We start from the raw sequence: 15366 nt of genomic DNA on the forward strand, positions 1-15366 counted from the left end.
ATATATATATATAAAAGTTAAATATATATATATATATAAATATATATTAAAGTTAAATATATATATATATAAATATATATATATATATATGCGCTCTTATTTAACTACCAATTAATAATCATGTTTAACTCTAAACATGCTTGTACTCTTCAATTTCTATATACCTTCTTAGAATTTGGGGGCTAAGGAAGCCAGTTTTGCCATAAGAGAAATACAATCTTTGTGGGTTAAAGGATGCTTTCATGTAAAAATAAAAATTTAGCAATCCTAGGCTTATATGCCCAAGTAATTCTGTGGTCTAGTCCAGAGATTGTTCAGTGAAAGTTTGAGAGTGGCATAATTCACTTTGAATTGAGCAGTAAGAGAAAGTTTAAATTTTTGAGTAATGATAAAATGGCAGATAATGGAGAGAAAATAGCAGTGTTGTGAAGAGAATGATACAAATGGAGGTACAGAGAGGAAATATCTAAGTGATATTGAGGACTTAATAGGTCATTTTAAAAAGCTAGATTGAGGCTATATTGTATAGGTTTTTAAAAGCTGTGCTGAGTGTTGGAATCAGTTCTTCATTTTATTATGTGCTATAATTTTTTTTCAGAAGAGAATTAATATAATGAATCTGATGCTTAAATGACATTAATCTGATGATAGGATGTGGAGTACACTAAGGAAAACATAAAGGAGATGCAAATTATTGCATTAGCCAAGGCATTAGATGATAAGGATGCAGACTTTATTAAGTCACACTACTATTCATGCACCCATCATCATTCATCTGCCATCTGTCCAACAACACATAACCCTTAAAATTCTCTGATCTTTAGGTTGTATTGAGGTAGGAGATAGATTACCTATAGGAAGATAGAATTGGAGACCTCAGACAATGGGGTTCCCACCACCCCAGATAGAAACTCCAGATTAGAGCTTTTTTTTTTTGTTTATTTTTGAGTGCTTGAATGGAAAGTCCTGCTTACTTGGACCCTAACATTAGTCAACCTCAAAGAGTTGTTTTTAACTGAAACACTTCTCCTGTTTTAAGGAATAAGTACAGGAAAACTCAGGTAACCAAAGACATTAAACCATTCCCATTACAGGAATAAGAAACTAAGATTGTACACTTTCAATTGAGTCAGAAATATTAGTTCCTCATAAATAGAGTAGGAAAATCCCTGGACAACCCATTGCCATCCCTCTCTTGGGACCTCTGATTCTTTGGGATGTTACACTAATAATTCCTGTTACTCTTGGATTTCTTGCTCTTTCTCCATGCATTTCATTAATAAGACAATCCATAAGACAAATTACTCCTCCATCCGCTCTCTGTGTTACAATATGGTAGACTTACATAGATCTCATCCTCAATTCACCTAAGTCTATATATAATATACACACGTATGTGTGTGTGTGTGTGTGTGTGTGTGTGTTTTATGCAGTGATGAATGTACAGGTGAAAATTATCACATATTATTACCCTATGTCATATGAGAGAGTTGTATTTGGACATAAAGACCCCAAATTTCTGTGATTAGGAAGGATTTTCTGAAGTGATGCTTCATGGACTTCAAAAACATTCCCCTAATTGACAGAAATATTTGAAGCAAAGGAATTATTGTGTACAAAGTATAAGAAAGTATTGTATACTTTAGAACTAAATCCATTGGGAATAAAGAACATATTCTGTGCAGTGGTAAGTCATGAAACAGTCATGAAACAATTGTACTTCTTGAAAGTACAGTTAATCAATACATTGCTCAGCACACTCTTCTATCAAAAATGTGACTGAATTGTTTTCTTTTTAATTAGATCATTTATATTGTAAGTAATAACTTTAAGAAATGTAACTAGTTTTGCATTTTTAAAATTTTGAAATAGTGATAAAATAGAGCTATATTTCATTGAGAAAATTCTAGAACTTTGAATAGAGATAATTCTCCATGGGTCTCCATCATTTGTCCATGTCTCATGAGTAAAATCACTATCTTTTCAAGGATATTTGTATAGGGAACAGCGTTAGAAAATACACTATCTCCCTTTGGAAGAAAGGGCAGACATGTTTACTACTCATTCATGAAATATAGTTGTTAAGCTCATGATTCCTCTCCTGTAATGCAACCCACTGCATATGCAGATGGCACCAATCTTCTTTTGCATATCTTTATGGGAATTGGGGCTCAGAACTTGCATAAGAAAATACTGATATAGCTATGAATAATAAAGTCCTTTTTCTCTGACTTAGCAATCTTGTGGCTTCTGCCAGCATACACCAGACTTTAGCAAGCTATGTTGTTAGTTTGCAAAATAATGTAAAACATTAGACCTTTTGTCTATGGTTTTTACTTTTGGAAGCTATTTTAGAAATTTCTCTTGAGAGAGCCTAAATACCTTTCTAGCCAATATCATTCACTAAAAACTGAATAATTTTGGTCATAAAAATGGGATAATTGCAAATACTTTATTTTTGAAGGAGGATAGATGAAAGCATTGTGGGTTCATTAATAAGATTTGAGGAAAGTCTAGGAATTGGTGGAAGGTATGTTGCTTACATTAGTAGTCAAGCAGGCCATAAATTGTCCTTCACTTCATTTTTTTTTTAATATGGTGCTGGCGATTGAACCCAGAACCTTATGCATGCAAGGAAGCACTCTACTAACTGAGCTATACCCCCAGCCCTCATTGCTTCTTAATAAGGAAGAATTGGTAGAAGATAGAGTGTGACCTTGAATAGTCCTAGGGTTGTTGTGAATACTAGTTTCCTTGGGAAGGATTTCCATGGCAATCAAATTTCAGTCTCAGTTTTGTTCCCTTAAAACAACTAAAACTAGGAGTTTTTCTAGGTAGGTAGGATTCTGCCTTCTTTCAGGAAACATGGAGTCTTATAGCTAAGCTGCAAGCGAAGATAGGGAAATGTGTGCCTGCTATAGGTAGAAACCAGGTGACTCATTACAACTTTGGTGGGTTTACTTGAGAGGTCACGTAATTAATACCCAGGTATATAATGCTTATTAATTGCACCACCTTGGTTATTTTATTCCCCAGTTCCTCTTATAGTCTTTAAACCTTAGATTTACTTACTCTGATATGGCAGTAAAAGTTCTTCAAGGAATTTTTAATGAGTTCGTGTGGCTAGAAGTGTGTTTTGGCTCTCTCAGACAGATTTCTGTGACAGATTCCCAAGGTAAACTACAGATGAAGCATTACATAATATTGACTCTCATAATACCTTGGATTGAATTTACAGAGCTGATGAAGGTGACCTTCTGGAGGATGAGACACTATACCAAAAAATTATAGGTGAATGTTGGCAGTTAGTCTGGGTAGTTCCCCTAGCCTAGCCATTATGCTGACACAAGATAAAAAAGTCAGAGATGTTATGAAAATGGGGCAGTGTTTGCTGTGTTTTAAGGCAACTCCTTAAAGCATTTACCTCTTGAGAACCAGGTTATTGCAAAACAGCAGATCTATGGTCCTTGTTAGAAAACTGATGTGGCTATGATTGGTAAGGGAAGGACCCCAAATATGAAAGAGATGGTTTCAGAACAGTCTTCTTATAGTATGGAACTTTGGTAGACTATCAATTAGCTTCCATTGGAATAAAAGACGCTTTACATACATTTAGTCATATACCTGTTATTTTTGAAGTTATAAAATAATATTAATGTGCTGTTGAAGCTAATTTTCAGAGAGAGCAATTCTGTTCTACCAGTACTTATGCTTAAGTAATAAAATCTCAGTTTCATTGAAATTTAACTCTAGAAATATTTTACTATCCAAAATCTGATTGTGTGCCAAACTATCAGTCAACACTGTATAGTGCACGGGGCTGGGGATGTGGCGCAAGCTGTGGCGCGCTCACCTGGCATGCTGGCGGCCCGGGTTCGATCCCTCAGCACCACATACAAACAAAGATGTTGTGTCTGCCGAAAACTGAAAAATAAATATTAAAAATTATCTCTCTCTAAAAAAAAAAAAAAAAAACACTGTATAGTGCAATGTGAGTATAATTATGTAGGAGTACTAGATTGTGTATAATCTGTTTAGGAGAATTCTACATAATTCTAATGGAAAATGATTTTATTCCAACTATATATAAATACAACAGAACACTGGTCTACAAGGAAAAATCAGTGGCAAATCAAAATCCATTAATTCATTGAAGAACTAACATCTTAGAAATTAAACGAAACTAAATCATCAGAAAAGCATATTTTACTTTTTAGCAGCATATTGCTAAAATTATAAAAATTGAACTTACACATTAATGAAATTGTGAATATCATATTTTACCAGTGTGTAGGAAACACAGTATAATCAATGTAACATTTCACAATAGATCTGGTTATAACACAGAAGAACATTTTTACAGGTTTTAACAAAACATAATTGAAAATAGAAAATAGATAAATTAAAAATGGGCTGACAAATGTCAAATGACATAGTTAGTAGCTTTTAATTTTTAACAACTCTTGCTTGGTACAGTCATGTGTGATGCCTTTAATCCCATCAACTCAGGAATCCGATCAGCTCATGTATAATTTATTTATAGGGTAACAGCACTAAACCATGTGTCAAAGTATTTATGGACATCATTTAAAATGTATGAAATAAAGAGATTTGAAACCTTAATATTTGAAACACATTCTTAAAAGCCACTTAAGGAAGTTGTATGTAAAGTTTACAGCTGAGAGTCAATAATGCTAGTGATAAAAAGAAAATAATAGAGGCCCGCTCAAAGATAGCATTCCAACAATATTTAAAGTTTATTTATGAATATAATTATTAAGAAATAGTAGAACTTAAAGATGAAATTAGAATATGGAGCATACAAATTGAAAGCAAAAACAGAATGAATGTTTATTTGTGATTTTGGACCAAACAATATAGTGCAAATAAATAAATTATGAAAAGTTTTAGTGTTTAGACTCAACAAGGATCTATTTCTTGATGACATAAAATCCCGTGTAAATCTGGCAACTCCCCAGGCAAGGTCTTTTTAATGCATTGACTCAGGACCAGTGTTTCTCCATTTTGTACATATGTCATTTTAATGTATGTATCTCCTGAGTTATCTGGAGAGGAGTAGATAGTGTTGGAGGCTTATAGGGGATAATTTAAGGTCAGAACCCAGTGACTTGGTTGTAACATAACTGAGAGACCCAGTAATATGTAGGTCAATGTCCATCTATAAGATGTAGTTGAAGTTGTGGGAGGTTTTGAAATAGCCTTTCCTCCATGTTAGATAACCATGTGAAGTAAATTCTGAGGAGTTTGTTGAGTTTCTAGGGATCAATTGCTAAAATGCTTTCCCACAAGATTAATTGTGATATAGAAGATGAAACATTTTGAATATGGGAAGAAGAAAGACTGTTATATTAGAAGGAAGCCACTTTCTTGAAAAAGTGAGGAAGGGCTAGTGATGACCAAGTTGAGATAATGTCACATAAACCTTTGAAACAAAGAAATGGCAGCTTACCTCTACAGATATAGTTGCTACACGAAATGGAAGAAGTTAGTCTGAGAATTATAATGAAAGTGCTAATAGTTTCTATAACCATTCTAAATAACTTGGAAAGTGGTTGAGGAAAAGGACATGATATTTCAGAGGACAAATATATAATGTAGCTAAGGTGAGAAGATGATAAAACTGGATTCTTCTTTCTTTATAAAAGTAAGTATAAGCTAAATAAATCTTCTGGTTATGATAAATTTTACTGGTTATGATAAATTTTAAGAGGTAGAATTTAATCATATAATCATTGTCATTAATGATCATTATGTTCAAAGAATTTACCATATCAATACTATTAGCATCTTCATATAACTTGTATATTTATTTTGTATTGTTTGATCATTTATTACATGTGGAAACATAAAACATTTAGCCTTGATTGAAATTGTTTTTGCCATCCAGAATGCATTTAAATTATTTGTTTTTGTTGCTTTTCAAATTAGTTACTTGTGTATTTTACTGTGAGATCTCTTTGAAAATATGCTTTCCTCAGATACTCTGATATTTCAACTAATTTCAAATTTCTGTCACCTGAATCTGACCAAATGAAGAAAATTGTCATTGTTTATTCCCTTTAAACATTAAATCAACAAACATTTCCATTCCTCAGGTTTTTGTTTTGTTTGTTTTGTTTGATACCAGGGATTGAACTCAGGGGTTCTCAACCACTGAGCCGCATCCCCCCATCCCTATTTGGTATTTTATTTAGACACCTGGCCCCACTCTTCAGTTTTTAAGTGAGATTTAGTATTTTGTTTATGATGGAGTGTATTACTTAGGTAGGGATAGACAATTCATTTGAGAAGTACAAGATATGGTGCTCTGTCTCAGGCTGAGGCAGTGATAAGCAACTCAGTGATACCCTGTCTCTAAATAAAATACCAAATAGGGGCGGGGATTTGGCTCAGTGGTTGAGTACCCCTGAGTTCAATCCCTGGTATCAAAAACAAAACAAAACATTGAAACCTGAGGAATGGGAATATTTGTTGATTTAATGTTTTAAGGGAATGAACAAAGACTTTACAATCCAACAGGGAAATAAATCAATAGAAACTTGGTTTGTGAGATTTAATCTTTGTAATAACTGATAGGAATTTCTTTGTTTAGATAACTATTCTGGATCTTAGGGTGTGCTGTCTCTACCTGATTGTATTTTCTTAGAGGCTAGTCAAACTAGGAAGGATAATTATTTGATTTTGGGTGGAGGCTTTAAGTCACAATATCATTTAACCTGGAGATCAATGATATAGACATTCATTCAGTCATATCTATGTAATGAAGCCCCAATAAAACTTTGCATCCTGAAGCTTGGATAAACTTTTTCTTGTTGTTGTTGTTGTTGTTGGTAGTATTTGATGTGCATTTTCATCCATGAGAACAATGCAGCCTCAATACAATGGAAGCTTTGTATTTGTTCCTGCCAAATTTTACCCATCTCTTCCTATGGCTCATATTTGACGTGAACCCTTTCCCCATGACAGGTTATAACCTTGAGTACAGTGATGCCTGGGGGGTGTGTTTGTGAACCCCTAAACTTGCTCTTGGTGTCAAAAGTGAAGACATTTCTAGGCTTTGCAGTTGGAATAACTCTAGCTAGTATATTATCATGGGAAAGAAACTCTTAGCTGTCTCACATATTTTAACATTGAAGACTTGGGTAGGCTGAAAAGTATACCTATTCTAATATTTCATTTCATATAAGAGCATCATGAAGTTTACAATGTGCTTTCGTTTGCAGAGTTGGTAAGTTGGTTTGATGATTGGATCAGTGTTAGAAATAAGATTTATAATTCCCAATCTTTCAAGTTTCCCAATATACTTTTTTTTTTAACATCAAGACTGTCAGTGTCATTTGTACTTATTTGATTCTTGTTTTAGAAACAATATGAAAAACATTAACTTAGAAATCAGTAAGATATTCATTAATCTCAATACACCAATCTGTAGAATTCTATATGTAAATATAAACCTAGAATAAAACCTGAATCTTAACTACTGTTTACATGTAGAATTTTCCATTTTTGCTGGAGCTCTGTCCTTACCAAGAAGTATTGTTTAACTTCATGGTTAAAATTAGTTACTTTATGGTTAACTTTATATTTCACTAGTTTAATAAACATAAACAGTAGAATCTTTTTGACAGATTCAGATTTAGCATATAATGAAACTGGAAAGTGATAAGAGACTCATACAACTTTTTTTACACATATCTTTATTTATTTTTTATTGTTTTTTGTGGTACTGAGAATCAAACCCAGTGCCTCACCCATGCTAGTGATGTACCACTGAGCCATATTCTCAGCCTTCATACAATTTTTACTCATGAAAAATAAGCATTTTTCAGTGAGGTTAAAGATAGCTTTAGGAAAAAAATGAAAGCGTCCTTCAGAAATTCTAAGAAAGCTGAATAGAGTAGGGCTAGCAAATAGGAGTCCTCAAAAATTCTTCTGTGTTGTGCATTTTCATCAAAACATCTAATACTTTTTAAAAACTGACATTCTAAAAAATGAACTACTGTGTCATTGAAATAGTTTAACAATAAGTTACTTTATTTTTAGACAATTCAATGATTCCTCACTTGAATGGATTACTTTAGGCAAGTGGATCCTGGTTGGAGGAAGTAAGTCACTGGGGCGGGGTTGGGGGATATTACCTTGGATAATATTTTGTCCCTAGCTCCTCATTCCCTTTCTCTTCTTCCTGACTGCTGAGTAGCAACAACCATGGACGTTGCCAGCCATGGGCTGAAATCCCTGAATCTCTGTTTTTTTTTTTTGGGGGGGGGGAAAATATAATATATATATATATATATATATATATATATATATATATGTAACTTAGTATAAGGGAGTGAAGCCAGGGGCACATCCCCAGCCAAGCCCTGTTTATTTTTTCAGATGGGGGTCTCACTAAGTTGCCTAGGGCCTTGCTAAGTTGCTGAGGCTGGCTTTGAATTTGCAATCCTCCTGTTTTAGCCTCCTGAGCTTCTAGGATTACAGGCATGTACCACAGTGCCAGTAGAAAATCCCTGAAACTCTGAGCCAAAATAAACTTTTCCTTCTCTATGTTGTTCCTGTCAGAAATTTTGTTCACAGTGATGAAAAGCTGACTAACCACTAGGTAAATGAATTAGTTTCTATACATGATAGTGATACAACAGAGATTTTGAATGTACAAGAATTCTCTGGTAAAAAGCATGACAACAAGAAATTTATGTATGTTTTTCTGTACTTCTGTAGCAGGAAACACAGTGAATTGTGCATATTTATCCCTGGGCAAAATATTGTATTCACTGTTGTGCAGTTGGTGTTCTTATGTTCCTAACTTAAGGGCCGGGCCAGGATATTCTGCACAATATGAATATTTTTCTATCATTTTCATGAAGCATTATTTTTGCACCTGTTATAGTGTTGCAAAAAAAAAACTACCATGAAATAAATATAGATAAATCACTTTGTATTGATCTTCAGGCATATATGGGCAAGGGAAAACACTCTGGAGATATTCAATAAAGAAATGCCAAGGCATTTTTCAGGAAAGAATATATTTGAGTAAATTTTACAGGAAAGTATTTGGAGGATATAAGGATTATATTGTAGGGCTTTAAATGCTAAGAGATTTATATTTTAGTATTCTGTTGACACATACAGTTGACATTTGAAGAAATATATACAAATGAATATTTTAGTGAAAAAAATAGCAGAGTGATGTATAAGTAAGAATTGAGAAACTGGGATGGTCATTGTCAAAAAGTTGATAGGGGTACCAGTTAGAAGATTATGAAGTATATTTTGTTACTGGTACATTCAATTTTGGTAATACACAAAACACGAGGTTATGAAAAAATGATCTCCCTCGAATATTTCTTAAAATAGTAGAGTTGCAGATGTTTTAAATGTAACATTACTTTGTTCATCACCAGTCAGTTAAACACAGAGTAACTGTGGGTTTTTATTGAAGAGACAAGTTGCTTTCTTTGGGAACTAGTTGATAAAAAAATATTAATGCATCAACAAAAGGTAAAATCTGATGTAGTCAGATTTAGAATTAAGGAGATAGTGTCCATGGCACTGATTTTACTGTGTAATGAAAATAGAATGTCCAAAGATGCCATTTTTGTTTTTCTTCATTATATTATAAAAGGTGTCCAGAAGTAAACTATGAATTCTTAAACTAACAGTAAATGTTTTAATTTTGAATCATATATATATATATATAATTATTTATATATATATAATTTTATATATATATATATATAATTATTTACTTCCTATTTCTCTACGTTTTGTTACTTAATAAAATTTAATTTATCCTCTTGCATATATAAAATTAATATGTTTAGAGTTTAATTTTAAATTTTATATGAATTCTGATAAAATTTTAAAATCCATACTGAATATTATATGAATCCATATAAATATTAATTTTTCCTAAACAGTAAAGTCTTACAGTATAATTTTTAAATTTTAGTATTTTAAAACCACTTGGAATGACTTCTGGAATTATCTGTCTTTGGTTAGTGAAAAAGAAGAAGAACCAGAAACTCTGGGCATAGCTTTCAGAAGCCAGTTTGGTCAGTATTTCATATATAAACATGAAAATGCACAACAAGGAAAGCTAAATATTCTTTTCACACATTTACACAAAAACTATTATTATTTTCACACATTTGCAAAGACAATGCATGATTTTAATGACTAAAATTTAAATTCATATTTTCAAATTGCATATCTTTTAAGATTTGTTGTGGGAGGCCTGAGTAAGGATTGGTAGAATTAAGACACTTTTTTAAAAAAAAATTTTGTAGTTGTGTGTGGACAGCATACCTTTTTTTTATTTGTTTATTCTAATGCAGTGCTGAGGATCAAACCTAGTGCCTCACACATGCTAGGCAAATGCCCCAGCCCAAGACACATTTTTGAAAAATAGTTATTAAAATATATCTGAATTACACAAAACCCAAGATAAATCAATACGTAGCAAACAACAAGGGGAAGAACTTTGTGGCTGCCATGCTGATAGCTAAAGGTAATTCTGCCAAAGGGACTGAGTATGTTTTATTAAATCAATTCAAAACTAAATCAAAACTAAAAATCTATGATGATATTTTGTCATTCATACATTTTCCATTTTGCCATTTATAATTTATCTTTCTGGGAAAATATGATTTACTTAAAGACACTTAGTTGACATTATCTGTTTTTCCCAAGTAAAAAGGAAAATAGAATTAATTGTAAAATGTTTCTCAGAATGCGTTTTTAGACTTGCACAGAGAATTGTGAGAGTCTTCTATAATAGCTACATCATACATTTTGGTTTTGTAATAACAGTATTTTCCTTTTAGTCAAATTTTAAAAAATTATTATGATTAAAATAATGGAAAAGAATATATATCTGTACTATACCTGTTCATGGTGTGAAATAGCTACAAGATGAATGCAGACTAGACTGTAAATATCTTATTAATTTGACTGTAAATATCTTCATTTTTAAACCAAATATTGTTCAGAGCAGTTACACTATGTCAATTAAATATTATGTAAACAACAATTAAAGTCCATATCAGCACCCCAGATCTGGTCTCAGATTTTACAAGTCTATTTGGCTAGTCCTTTGACTAAAATTTACTTAACAGTAATTAAATGCAATTAACTTCAATCATTCTATGACATTTAATGACTATTTGAATAAGTTAATAATTTCTTTTAATGGAATTTTTTCTCATTTAAAGCAGTAGTACTTCCTGTAGTGATGTGTCTCAGCTTCCTCTATTTTTAGCAAGATCATAGTAATTACGTATGTTGCAGTGAAGAGAATAAATAAGTTTAATGGGATATTTTAGACTAGGCCTTATGGAAGAGTTATATCTTAATGGGGTACTCAAATATTTTGTCCCTGACTTTGAAGCTTCAGAAATTCAGTTTTATTATTTTGTGCAAGAGGGACTAGACTGTGTAGAATAGATTTGCATTAGTCAAATACAAGAAGCTGATTTATAAGCAATAATACCAATTTATTTTTAAAAGATACATTTACTAAAATACAGTTTTCTGAAAGGTCTGTGACTGAAGAAATCATGCCTTTTAAGCTCATTGTTATATAGCTGAGGCTTAGAAAATTAATTTGAATTACTTCAACAATAATTATTTAGTCTAATCTTAATTTTTCTAATATTAAATCATTTGGGACATTACGAGAGTTATCAGTATTACTACAAGATTTTTAAATGTCTGGTGAATATTTAGCAATATTGGTGTTTGGTTTAATATCCAATTAACTGATCTTATAAATTAGTTAATAATTAGCATTTTAGTTAAATAATTAACCCTTGTTAAAATATCCACATAAAAATGTTTCATAGCAATAATTGGAATATATGTTAAATTAAAACTTTTGTAGTCTTTAAATATTGGCTTAATTTTTGTCTAAGCAAATTTTCCCAATGTATAATTACATTACCAAGTCTAGCATATCAATTTATCTTAAAGGTTTTAACCACCTTTTATTTTTATTTTAAGCATGTGATTATTCTTTTTGATTTTATGGCAGTTTTGAAATTGCCAAAATTGTATATATTTATGTTGTACAAAATTATATTTTGATAGATGTATGCTTTGTGGAATAATTTAATCAAGCTAATTAGCACATCTATCACCTCACATACTTACATTTTGGTAGTGAAAACAGTTTACTCCCTAAGCAATTTTCAAGTATACAGTACATTCTTATTAAATGTAATCACCATGGTGAAGCATAGATTTTCAGATCTTATTTCTCCTAAGTGATACATGCATTCTTCCTTCCACCATCTGGTAACCTCCATTGTATTTTCTGCCTTGAGGGATTAGACTTCTTTAGATTCCATATAGATGTGAGATCACCTGGCATTTGTCTTGCTGTGCCTGGTTTATTTCATTTAGCATTATGTCCTCCATGTTAATTCACATTGTTGCAAATGTGACAGGATTTCCTTTTTTTTAAGCATTTTTTAAAGAAGAAAATTCTACATATAAAAAAGGTTCCTATAGCAAATCAGCATGCCTTGAATCTGGTTACAAATTTTGGATCCTAGGCATTTACATCTCTTTTCATCTTTTTCCTATTTCTTATACTTTGCAGATCTGGGAATTTTATATTTTCCACAGCAGAGTCTAATTTTATACTTTTCTAGTATTTATTAACCATATTAGACTTATAATAAAAAGAAAGTCATCTTCCAAATCTGCAAATTCTGGTTGTTGATAGCTATTATCTATTCACTGGACTTTGTTGTACATTTAGAGAAGATTCCAATCAAAGATCCTGGCCATCAGGTTGAACTTTATGTTTACAATTAAACTCTACTCATTAGATGCCTTTATGCCTTTAAAAAACCCCTGAAACCTCACTTTTAATTTTGTTTGATAATTCAATGTCTTCACACAAAATGATTTTTAAGTTCCTATTGGTGGAGTTTCATGACAGTTTTTCTGTTGCTGTGATATATAGAGCTGACATGTTAACATTATTAAACATGCATGGACTCTTCTTCTTATTTCTGTATTGGATAAGACTAGGTAACAACTTTATCAGGAGATGAGGGCCTATTTCTACCTAGTTAGCACTCTACTTCTAGCTTCTGTTTTATTGATCAAATGTCCGAAATGCACAATTGTTCTTTTTTTTTATTAGGAATATGATCATAAATATGAATTAGTTCCTGAACTCCTTTTTTACCTGATTATTATCTGTGTCTGTCAGTGCTAATTAGTCCTTTCTGTTCCTGGTACAGAAATACTTTTGGTGCTACTGATTTACTTACAAGTCTCTGCTTATACAGACAGTAAGAAATACATGTCTACATTTTAGAAACACATGTATAATTAGAAAAAATACGCATATATTATCCATTTATTAAAAACTATGGAAATTAAGGATATTCTTTCCTATCTTTTGTATTATTAGTGCTTGTTTATATATTTTACATTAGTTTTTCTCTTCTAGTGTTATGAACTTATAACCTTTGACAGACACAAGTTGTTTTATTTTGTAATATTTGCTTTTTTTAATGCTCATACTGTCAACATTTAGCCATGGATTTTCCATTTAGGTTGATTTTCTTAGCCAGCCTTTTGAAACAAACTGACTTTTTCTCTAGCAACAATGATATGTTCCAGTATGCCTTATGTTTCCTTCTTCTCTCCGCCCCCATAACTCTTCTTTTCCTTCCTTTCTTCCTTATAATAGTTAAGGAATCCTGGTTCTTTCTTGTTAGGGGCTATCAGACAACAAGCGTCCAGATGCTAGGGTTGTTCAATAGCTGACTGAAGACAAAAGTAATGCTGCTGCTCTTTGTCTTTTTTAGGAGGAGATCTGGAAAACCAAATATTTTAGGTTTATGAGTTCACACTGACTTTTTTTGTGTAACATTTCACCTTGCTATATCCATTCATCTTTATTATGAGGTTTCTCCAGCTTCAAAGACTTTGTAGAAGAGAAACAAGGATGTTGCTCTGTAAACATAATATCAAGGCAAGGCAATTTAGAACAAGTAGATTTAAGAAGCAACTCTTCTAGACCAGTGATGGAGCCCTACTAGCACAAATGTCAAGCATCACCTGCAACATGGGAGTAAAATAAGAACAATGCAGTGTGTTTTCCAAATTTAATTTGATCCTTTTATCAGCTTTACTTTCCTATATGAAATTTTGGAATACCAGTGTCAGAGTTTCAAGCATTTCTCTATCAAAAGTAATTTAAAAATTATTTTCAAATTGTGGGTGGATGTTTTAATTTTGAAAATTCAAAAGGGCCTGAACAAACCTCCTTGAAAAGATAATGTTTGCTTCTGGGTCTCAGGAATTTCTGAAACCAGGAACCAGGGGTCCTTCTGTCATGATGATTTTATTTTTTAAGTACATTTAGGCTGGTCTTGGCCACACAATGAAATCCATGGATCCTCTGTTGGCAGCACTTTGCATCTCGCAGTATTGATCACCAAACATATTTCTTGGTTTTGGAACATGGCTCTGGTCAAGACGTTGGGTAAAATACCCATCTTGGATCAAGAGTAGGGAGTTTGGCTCATAAAAGAACCTGGCAGCTAGGTGAATTGCAGTGGTTCCAATTAAAGGAAGAATGTGAAAACCATGGAATAGAAGCACACAAAATGTAAAATGCCTTTACTTGACATAATAAAAAAAAAGTGACCTCAATATACCTAGTATTCATTTATTCCCTTTGTTCCTTCCCTCCTTGCTTTCTCAATGTTATTGGTTGTATTGGTTTCCAAGGGCTTCTATAACAAAATACTAAGGGGCTTGAGGGACAGAAATTTACCTTCTAACAGTCCTGAAGGCTGTAGGTTCAAGGTCAAATTGTTTGCAGATTTGGTTTCTCTGGAAACTTTTCTTTTTGGTTTACAAATGGCCTGTCTTCTATCTGTGTCCTCACAGTATTGTCCTTCTGTCCTAATTTCTTCTTCTTACAAAAATACTAATCACATGGGATTAGAATCCACGTATGTGACCTCTTTTAACCTTAACTCCCTCCTTAAGAACCTCCTCCCCAAATATAGTCACATTTTAAGCTAGTTGGGATTAGGATTGAATATGAATTTTGAAGGTTCATAATTCAGTCCAATGAATTGAAAGTCCAAGTGTTAAATTATTTAGCCTGATTTAAATTTGAGTAAATTACTACTGTTTCACAGTAAAGTGTCTCTTTTGTTTAACTAATATATTCTTGACTATTAGATTAATAGTCTTTCATTTGGATAGTACTTCATAGACATTGATAATGGTGTCTTCACAAAATCACTCTTTTAAACATTCCTTTTCCACATTTAACTTATGATGTTTTTTTTTTTTTTTTTTTTTTTT

At 32.2% G+C, this 15366-nt stretch overlaps 1 protein-coding gene across 3 annotated transcripts in view; it reads left to right on the forward strand.

The window, feature by feature from the left end:
• Positions 1-15366, forward strand: part of Ccser1 (coiled-coil serine rich protein 1) — a 988234-nt gene that overhangs the window by 49354 nt on the left and 923514 nt on the right. The window lies entirely within an intron of this gene.

The sequence above is a fragment of the Marmota marmota genome, unplaced genomic scaffold, assembly GCF_001458135.2.
Source record: "Marmota marmota marmota unplaced genomic scaffold, marMar, whole genome shotgun sequence".
Classification (NCBI taxonomy): Eukaryota; Metazoa; Chordata; class Mammalia; order Rodentia; family Sciuridae; genus Marmota; species Marmota marmota.